This window comes from Schistocerca americana, unplaced genomic scaffold, assembly GCF_021461395.2.
Source record: "Schistocerca americana isolate TAMUIC-IGC-003095 unplaced genomic scaffold, iqSchAmer2.1 HiC_scaffold_57, whole genome shotgun sequence".
NCBI lineage: Eukaryota > Metazoa > Arthropoda > Insecta > Orthoptera > Acrididae > Schistocerca > Schistocerca americana.
In genome coordinates this window covers 54,516-64,939 of record NW_025726313.1, presented here as the reverse complement: position 1 = coordinate 64,939, position 10,424 = coordinate 54,516, and positions in this window count along the sequence as shown.

Below are 10,424 nucleotides of genomic sequence, written 5' to 3'. Positions count from 1 at the left end.
TTTATGAAATGCCACATTTGCATACCTGTTGAGTGACAGCATACCAATTATACAAAGACCCAATCGAAATCTAAGTGAGTAGTATTTTACTAATTCGTGCCGATAGAAGCACGCTTGTGTACATATACTCAGTTTCATTAAAAAAGACTTTCGTCGTAAGGTTATCATGAGTAGTTTTATTTCATTTCTTATAATAAAGTGCACAATTTTCGTAAGGCTCATTTAGTGTTGTTAAAACAATACTAAACATGAGAGAGAAATTAATTATCAATGACATATGCTAATTCTCTGATATCTATAACAGTCTGACAATGCACATGCAGTTTATTTATTACATGCATGTAGAAAACTTGTTCCGAGTTAAAACAGTCAAACAAGGTTTGAAGAAGAATAAAATGCCACTACCAGACGACAGCTAATGTAGAAAATACTTTTCTGACTATTTTGGCACGATGCGCTCGCCCCATACATAATACAAAAGCTTCGAGATGCATCTGCTGCCTGGCCGCCCATTAAACCTGAAAAGAACAAAATGTTGCAGAAGTTAGCCCTTTTTCCACATGCGGCTATTTTGGGTTGAGAAGTGAAGGGAATTATGTTCAAATTCCATTAAATTTATAACTTCAGAAGACAGCAGAATTGCGTTTTAAAAATGTAGCAGCGATTGTAATAGAACTCGCGACGTCTTATCTACAGTGCGAGACGCTTACCGTTACGCTAGTAGCTGTCATGTAGCTACAGCGTCTCCAGAAGTCAAGAACAGTTCCTCCAGAACTTCTGCATTCCACAGTGCTGTGAGATAATGCATATGGCCGGATGTACACTTCTGAGAGAGACAGACAGTTACAACTTTTCTTTTGCACTGCACGACGTTTTCAACAAACAGATAACGCAGTACTCAAATGGAAAGTTACACTTCCTACTTAAATTTCAGCATCCTACACTTGACAGTTCTGTGTAGGTGGCAGTTACGTGATTTTATTTCGCTGATTACAAAATAGTCGAAGGCATGCACTTGGTGGCCGAGGCAGCTAGTTCATGGCGATTCGGTCAACCAAGTAAATGAATGTACTGAACATGCTGCAAACCACCAGAGGGAGCCTGTGTGTCAGAATTCTCATCGAGTGTGCCACAACGGTGTTACGACAGAAAATGAGTCTCATAAGAACATTTAGGGGTTTGTTGGATTGATGATTGGTTCCTATGATGGTGGTCTTGGTTCGATTCCAGCTTCTGCCGATGATTTTTAGTAGGGAGAGCCAGATTCTTTTCTATTCTGGCTGCACCAAGTGAAGAAAGTACCCTAATGGCATTGTGGTATGAAATTTACATTAAACATGATATTCCCTCTCTACCAAGTAGACGTTACGCTGAACCACAATAAAGTCAGGAGTGGCGAAATGTGGGAACTCGATCTCCAGTAACCTTTTGTAATGCCTCTTGCAGCGGTCTCTCCACGATATTTTCAGAAATTTTATTAATTATATAAGTCAGTACAAATCTCGAAATCTCTCTTTTTATCTTACCGATTATCAATGCAAAGTAGTTTCAAGCCCAATTATTCCTTGGAGCGTCCATTTACTCCATGGAATAGCTTCTCTGCTATCTATGTTTTCTCTTATAAAAAGAATAGGGGACTTCTTGCCGATTAGTCGTGAAAGAAGGATGTATATGTATGTATTGTTGAGCTAGTCGCCATCTTGATGAGATTCTGTATGATAAGGAATTTAATACATGAACTAAACTAAAAGTAAGCGTGTTCGCGTATTATTTAACTGATTATTGACAGTGTCTGCTTACTACGCTGTGTTGCACGGGATCAGTAGGGGACATCTGATTTACACTGGACAAACCTGCCGTTTTGTATGCTCAAGATATCCAGTTACTTCAAATAAATAGGCTAACACGGTCTTACCAGCAGATCTCCGGTCTTCCCCATGTGATCACCGAAAGTTAATAATTATTACAGATGTTTCCAGGAGATCGACTGACAATTTTCGTCGCACCGAGACTTCGAAATTGCCTCACTGCCTTATGGAATTTAAGTTAAGCTCAATTGTATCAGGATAGAACAGTATTGAACTGTGTGAATGTGATAAGCCTGCTTTGTCAATGAAAATTCCCTTAATATACGTATGTTTTTACTATCCTGATCAGTGAAGCTAAATCAGGCCGGTGTGAGAGCTTTTTAAAATTTTAGAAATATTAAACTTTCTTATACTAGTTATTTATTTCTATTGACGAAACAAACGCTATGTAGGGTCACAGGACACTTATTCCGTCTTTTATTTGAGCTTCTGTGTGTCGATAAAATTGGTTCTGAGCTTGGATTGCAACTCAAACCGCCCTTAACGCGGAATTTGATCCTTTCGCGACAATACAGCTGGACTACAATTTGTCGTTTGTTCTAAAATGCAGATTCCTCAACATGTCCACATATTGCGCGTGAATGGGTTCGAATCCTGGCCCGGCAATAAAGTTTTCATTACGTATTATCAGGCTCAAGCATGAGAGCACCTATCTGCTGGTGGATAATAATTTTGATCTTTAATTCATTTTCATTCGTTGTCAACACTAACGATATCTCACGTTTTTGACTCCCAGTGAGACACAGGACTATTTGAGAGATCACTGTAGGTTCAAGGGTGTTATTCCGAGCTGCTGGTGGAGAAAAATTCCGTAGCTGACGTCTCTGTGTGTAGTCAACAACGATATGGGTGGGGTTCGATTCCCAGTCAGCACTGAACTCTTCGTCATATTTCTAGTTCAAACACGCTCACATGCCACTGCTGGTGTATCAAACCCATATTTAACGATCGTTTTCTCTAGAATATAACAGCGATAGGTGCCGGGTTGGAGTCCTGAGAAGAAAAAAGTTAATGTTTCGTCTCGTCGTTTCAGTTAAAACATCTAGCTACTGCCGAGAAAATCCGATATCTCACAGTTGATTGTGCTTCGATAACAATCCGATTAGGTTCTGATTTCGAATCCCTGTCCAACACAAAGCTTTACCTCACGTCATTTCAAGTAAGTTACTTGTGAAGAAGCTATATTTAACATCTCTCGTAGTTCGTTAACAGGGACAATAGATGCTGGGTAGGAATTCGCGTCCGTTAAAAATGTTTACGTTAAATAATTTAAAGTTGATATTTGCTAACTGATACTGTCTAAAATCGAGGTAGATCACTCTCTGTACGCCTAGTCAGGAATCACTGTTAGTTTCCGTCAGTCACGAAATCTTAGTCTGCATGACCTGGGTTTGAATCCATATGTAGGACGAGACGGTTCGTCGTGACATTTGAAGTTCATACATATTCTCAACTAGCTGCTCATGAAAAACTTAAACTTTTAATGTCATTTTGTGTTCAATAACAAGTTCGGTATGTTACTTTGCAGAGGAAACCATGAATGCGATGAACTTACTACGTGCATTACCTATCTGACGTAATAATGAGAGTGGTAACATTTCAGGTATGTCATTTATTGCAATAAATGTGAGCTTACAAGCCTTAAGGACAGTCTTATCTGTGATAAGGTGTTCCCTGACATTTGTAGTATCGTGGTATTACTTTATATCTTGAGATCTTGCGATACAGAGCAAAGTTTTCTAGCGGTGACTTGTTGGAGCCATGTTGGATAGTCAAACGACCGTACCAAGGAGCGATTAGAGGACCTGTTAGACAGCTGCATTATGTGGGTTGCTTGCGTATCACGCGAAATGCAATTCAGGTCGTTCGGATACTTTTGAGCATTACTGTACATTGGTAAGTAGGGGTCGAGTTTCGAGCAGCCAAACGAAACGAGAGTTAACCATTCGTTCCATCACCTTATAGACACAGCTGGTAAGCGAGATGCGTCGATAACTGGAAGGCAAGTGCTTGTCCTTCCCCGGCTTAGGAATCGGTACAACAATAGACTCGCGCCAGAATGCGGGAACATGTCCCTCAATCCAGATGCGATTGTAAGTACGAAGAAGGAAACCTTTACACGCAGGAGAAAGGTTCTTCAGAATCTGAATATGAATAGAATCAGGCCCTGCAGCGGAGGACCGTGACCGGGTAAGTGCACTTTCGAGATCCCGCATGGTGAATGAGGCATTGTAACTCATGATTCGAGGAGCTGAAGTTAGGTGGCCTTGCCTCCTCTGCCTGTTTTCAGGGGTCAGGGTGATAATGAGCGGAGCTCGGAACCTCTGCGAAAAATCGGCCGAAGGCATTGGAGACATCGTCAGGGGCCAGAAGTACTTCATGCGCGACCGTCAAGCCAGAATCTGGTGAGTGGACCTTAGTGCCAGATAGCCGGCGCAGGCTACCCCAGACAACAGGAGGAGTAAAACTATTGAAGGAGCTTGTGGAAGCAGCCCAGCTGTCTTTCTTGCTTTCTTTAATAACACGACGACACTGCGCACGTAATCGTTTATAATTAATAAAATTCGCCATCGTAGGGAAGCGTTTAAAGGTGCGCAAAGCACGTCGACCAGCACGTATAGCGTCTCTACATGCTGCGGTCCACCAGGCGACCGGTATGTGACGTGAAGAAGAAGTAGTGTGAGGGATGGAATATTCAACAGCGGTGAGAATGACTTCCGTGACGTGTGCGAGCTGACTATCGCAACTTGCGAAGTTTTGATCCTGAAATGTCGCCCTGGTAAAGAAGAGTTGAGCATGGAGATGGGGTAAGGTGCAGGAGATGGATAACACACGGGAAGTGGTCGCTCGAATACGTATCAGAAAGTGCATACCACTCAAACCGGCGTGCAAGTTGAGGAGCACATATAGAGAGGTCTAAATGGGAATAAGTGTGAGTTGTGTCCGAAAGAAAAGTAGGGGCGCCAGTATTGAGGCAGACAAGATTGAGGTGGTTGAAAAGGTCTGCTAACAGGGAGCCTCTCGAGCAGGATGCTGGAGAGCCCCAAAGGGGATGGTGGGCATTGAAGTCACCAGTCAATAAGAACTGTGCAGGTAGCTGAGCAATAATTTGCATCAGGTCTGCCCTAGTAACAGCAAACGACGATGGAGTGTAAACAGTACAAATGGAAAATGTGAAAGTGGGGAGAGTAATTCGGACGGCAACTGCTTGCAGATCGGTGTGCAATGTGATGCGATCGTAGTAGATATCATCCCAGACCAGCAACATAACCCCTCCATGAGCCGGAATAACTGCCACAGGTGGTAGGTCAAAACGCACTGAGGTATAGTGTGCCAAGTCAATACGATCACATGGGTGTAGGTTCGTTTCCTGGAGAGCTACTACGAGCTGACAGTGAAAGCGTAGCAGCAAATTTAAGTCCTCTCAGTTGGAGTGAATGCCACGAATATTCCAATGAACAACTGCCATCGTGAGAAGAAAGAGAAGCAAGAAGGGATCACCTCGAAGGCCGCTGAGGGCCTGGCTTCGAGCGAGCACTGCTGCCGCTATCAATACGCGGAAAGTCATCATCCATTTGTTCAATAGGTTCGTCGGCCATCTTGGTAAGATGGCCGGGAGGGGGATCTTCGTCCGCCGGTGAAAGGCCAGGTGTTCGGCTACCAGCGGTGCGGCCAGGCGAAACGGATGACGGCCTGGTGCGGCAACCGCTGGGTGGCGCAGGAGAAGAAATGCGCCGTGGCGGAGAAGGAGAACTTTTCTTCCTATGAGCCTTCTTGGGAGGTCGTTTAGTCGAGGTACTGGTCGTTGGCTGGGAGGTCGGAGTACGTAAGAAGTCTTCACGGGACGGTTTCTTCTTGAAGGCCCGTGTATCTGACTTGTGGGTCATAGACTTGGCAGAAGCTGATGAAGGTGCTTGTGTATTAGGGGTGACAGGAGGAAGAGAAGAAGTAGACTGGGCGATCTTAGCACTGGCCGAACTGACTACCATAGAGCTGAGGGTCAGATCGCATGTCTGCGTCGATACCTCCCTGGTAGGCCGAGGAGAGGCGAGGACAGTACTGTATTTCCCCGCCGGGAGCAGCATGGGCTTCCTACTAGCAAAAAGCTTGCGAGCAGCTGAGGTGGACACTTTCTCTTTGACCCGAATTTCCTGTATACAGCTTTCATCCTTGTAGATGGGGCAATCGTGAGAGGATGCTGCATGGTCACCCTGACAGTTCACAGAACGAGGAGATGGAGGTGGACAGTCACCCTCATGGGCATCCCTGCCACAAGTGACACATTTAGCCGCATTAGAACAAGACTGGCGAGTGTGGTTAAAACGCTGACACTGGTAGCAGCGCTTAGGTGTCGGGACATATGGGGCCAACAGAAATAACCTCATGCACGACGGCAGCTGAACACTATCAAAGATGGTTGGTTCAAATGGCTCTGAGCACTATGGGACTCAACTGCTGAGGTCATTAGTCCCCTAGAACTTAGAACTAGTTAAACCTAACTAACCTAAGGACATCACAAACATCCATGCCCGAGGCAGGATTCGAACCTGCGAACGTAGCGGTCTTGCGGTTCCAGACTGCAGCACCTTTAACCGCACGGCCACTTCGGCCGGCTACTATCGAAGATGAAGAAAAGTGTCCGGGTCGGTACAAGGTCATTGTCTACCTTTGTCATGACCGTATGGACAACCGTCACGCCCTGCTCAGCGAGGAAATACTGAATCCCCTCGTCAGACAAACCATCGAGTCATCTAGTAGATACCACACCATGCGACGAATTCTAAGTGGGGTGAGCCTCCACCCGGACAGGGAACATATACAGGAGTGTGGCCCAAAGGAGTTTTTGTGCCTTAAAGGCGCTCTCAGTTTCAAACAACAAGTTACCGTTATGCATCCCGGTACAAGACTTGACAGTTCCAGCTATGGCATCTACGCCCCTCTAAATAACGAAAGGGTTGAGAGATGAAAAATCCTTTCCGTCCTCATATCTAGAAACTACAAGGAACTTTGGGGCAGGCGGTAGTACTTTTGTCACTGGTGCCTGGTCAAGTTTCCATTTTTGGGCGTAAGTCGAGAGAGAAGAAGAGAACTCCATTGCGGATGAATCCCCCACGATTGCCAGTGTCTCTGATGGCGCACTCCTTCCTTGTGGGGACCCTCTCAGAGGGCGCTCCCGCCTTAGGTGAATGTTTACACCTGAGGTCACACCTCCCGAGAAACGGACAGAGGGACCAATCGGCATTGTCGGAAGGTGTCAGCTCGGGAATTCTCCCCTCCCCAGGCCTGGCCTTTACCAGGGGGTACGCACGGGCCCTACTTGTCTACCCAGGGCGGGGAATTACGCTTGACCCCGTCACTGGCTACGTGTGCGAATGCGTGGTTCGACCTTCAGGCACGCAGAGGGAGGAAAGAAGAAGAGGAAGAAAAAGGGAGACAGGGAGAGAAATTACAGACTGTCTCAAACGCCGAGGTGGAGACCATAGGGTGGAAAGCAGGCGAAGGACGACGAGGCAAGGACGACGAGGCAAGGACGACGAGGCAAGGACGACGAGGCAAGGACGACGAGGCAAGGACGACGAGGCAAGGACGACGAGGCAAGGACGACGAGGCAAGGACGACGAGGCAAGGACGACGAGGCAAGGACGACGAGGCAAGGACGACGAGGCAAGGACGACGAGGCAAGGACGACGAGGCAAGGACGACGAGGCAAGGACGACGAGGCAAGGACGACGAGGCAAGGACGACGAGGCAAGGACGACGAGGCAAGGACGACGAGGCAAGATAGAAAGTAAGGAAGACAGTGAGAGGGAGATGGACAAAGAAAGGAAACAAAGGAAGAAGAAACCAGAATAAGCGAAAAACCAAAATGACCACAGATGTAAGTCGTTGAACCGTCTGTCTCCGGACGCATCCGCAAACTACCCCGTTGAGGGTGAGGACTCCTTTTAGTCGCCTCTTACGACAGGCAGGAATACCTCAGGCCTGTTCTTACCCCGGACCTGCAGGGGGGGATTAGACATCGTGAGAGAGCAGAATGGGTAGCTCTATGGAAAACACGGATTTCGAACGTGGTCAGGTCATTGTGTGTGTCACTTGTGTCATACGTCTGTAGGCGAGAGTTTCACACTCCTAAACCTCCGCAGGTCCACTGTTTACGACATGATAGTGAAGTGGATACGTGAAGGGACACGTACAACACAAAAGTGTATAGGCCAACCTCGTCTGTTGACCGACAGACCGTCGACAGTTGAAGACGGTCGTAACGTATAATAGGCAGACATCTATCCAGACCATCACACAGGAATTCGAAACTGCTTCAAGATCCTGTGACAGTTAGGTGGGTGGTGAGAAAACTTTGGTTTCATAGTCGAGCGGCTATTCATAAGGCACTCATCACGCCAGAATACGCAAAACGACGCCTCGCTTGGCTTAAGAAGAGTAAACATTGGACGATTGAACAGTGGAAAAACGTTGTGCTAAGTGACGAATCACGGTACACAATGTGGCGATCCGTTGGCAGGGTGAGGGTATGACGAATGCCCATTGAACGTCTTCTGCCAGCGTGTGTAGTGCCTGCAGTAAAATTCGGAGTCTGTGGTGTTATGGTGTGGTCGTGTTTTTCATGGATGGGGCTTGCAGGCCTTTCTGTTTTGTGTGACACTATCACAGTACAGGCCTACACTGACGTTTTAAGCACCTTGCTTCCCACTGTTGAAGAGCAATTCGGGGATGACGATTGCGTATTTCAGCACGAACGAGCACCTGTTCATAATGCATGGCCTGTGGCGGGGTGTTTACACAACATCCCTGTAATGGATTGGCCTGCAGAGCCCTGACCTGAATCCTATACAACACCTTTGGGATATTTTGGAATGCTGATTTCTTGCCAGGCCTCATCGAACGACAGCGATACCTCTCCTCAGTGCAGCACTCCGTGAAGAATGGGCTGTCATTCCCCAAGAAACCTTCCAGCACCTCACTGAACACATGCCTGGGAGAGTGGAAGCTGTCATCAAGGCTAAGGGTGGTCCAACTCCATGTTGAATTTCAGCATTACGGCTGGAGGACGCCACGAACATGTAAGTCATTTTCAGGCAAGTGTCCGGATACTTTTGTTCACGTAGTGTATATTTATTACATTTGACAGAGAGAGGTGGCGCAGTGGTTAGCACACTGGACTCGCATTCGGGAGGACGACGGTTCAATCCCGTCTCCGGCCGTCCTGATTTAGGTTTTCCGTGATTTCCCTAAATCGCTTCAGGCAAATGCCGGGATGGTTCCTTTGAAAGGGCACGGCCGATTTCCTTCCCCATCCTTCCCTCACCCGAGCTTGCGCTCCGTCTCTAATGACCTCGTTGTTGACGGGACACTAAACATTAAACACTAATCTCCTCCTCCTCTTACATTTGAATATTAACACTGTTGCATTCCACACGACTAACAGGTCGGAAAGCGCACCGCTCTAGCAGTATAGCATGCTTATGTCCAGAACTGTGTAGCATTAGGAGTGCGTGTGTTAATGTTCTTACCAATACCTTCTTTGTACTGACCCTAGACACTAGTACGATTTACAGTTGATAGCGGAGTTGATTTGCACAAAATGATTCGAACTCTGTTCGTCTGTAGTTTCATAAAGCGTAAAAACCACAAGTTTCTTGTTCTTATTACATCGCTACACTTTCAGATCTACTACTATACAAAAATAAGGAGTGCTAACTTCCTCGACATGGGTGCATCTGGAGGAATCTTGTGCACTTTTATCAGTACAGTAAACAAGATTGGTGCGGAACAGTAGTTATGGGCTCGGGTCGCTCTATTCCTTCACGAGACGCGGAATGTAGCGGTCTACTTCTGGTCAGCTGCATATTAAATCAGTGACAGTGCTGCAGGGAGGGTCGGTCAAAGACAATGTGAGGAGATCTTTCAGTCTCTAACTTTATCCTAAGAATGTTGGAATGCTCTGTGACCTCCATCTGCATAGGGGAAGATCGTAAATTACGCACTATGAGCAAAGTGCTAGAAATATGTAGATCACTGTCTGGTATACTTTGGTGTAAATGTTCGAGAATTAACAACGAACAGATTTACCTACATATGGAATCAAGTATATGGTCCTTGCAAAGTAGTGGAGGGGTAGTTTAGTGATGATACAGAAATTGCGAAACATGCAGCCGCGTCATTGGACAATGTTGAAATTACGATAAAATTGCAGCATCTCGTCGACGTCTCTGGCGCTCATATTGAACAAATTGTGTAGACGGCAGTTAGTAATAAAATGAAGATTGTGCCTTTCCACTTGTTTCACCTTTATGCCCATGTCCTATTCCTAGTCTGTTATGCACAGAAACAATTCCATACTTCTTGCATTCACAGCCGCAAATTTGCACCTGGTAGCTGAACCTAGAACTAATGTTTTCCAGCGTAAATCGGTTCCGTATTCTCATTAGAACATGTTTCAAGTTTCGCTGCCATACGATAATTACAGCCCACACTGGACCTCTGTGACTATCTGCACTTTAATTTGCGCCCAGTACTTCATTTCGCTTTGAGACAATA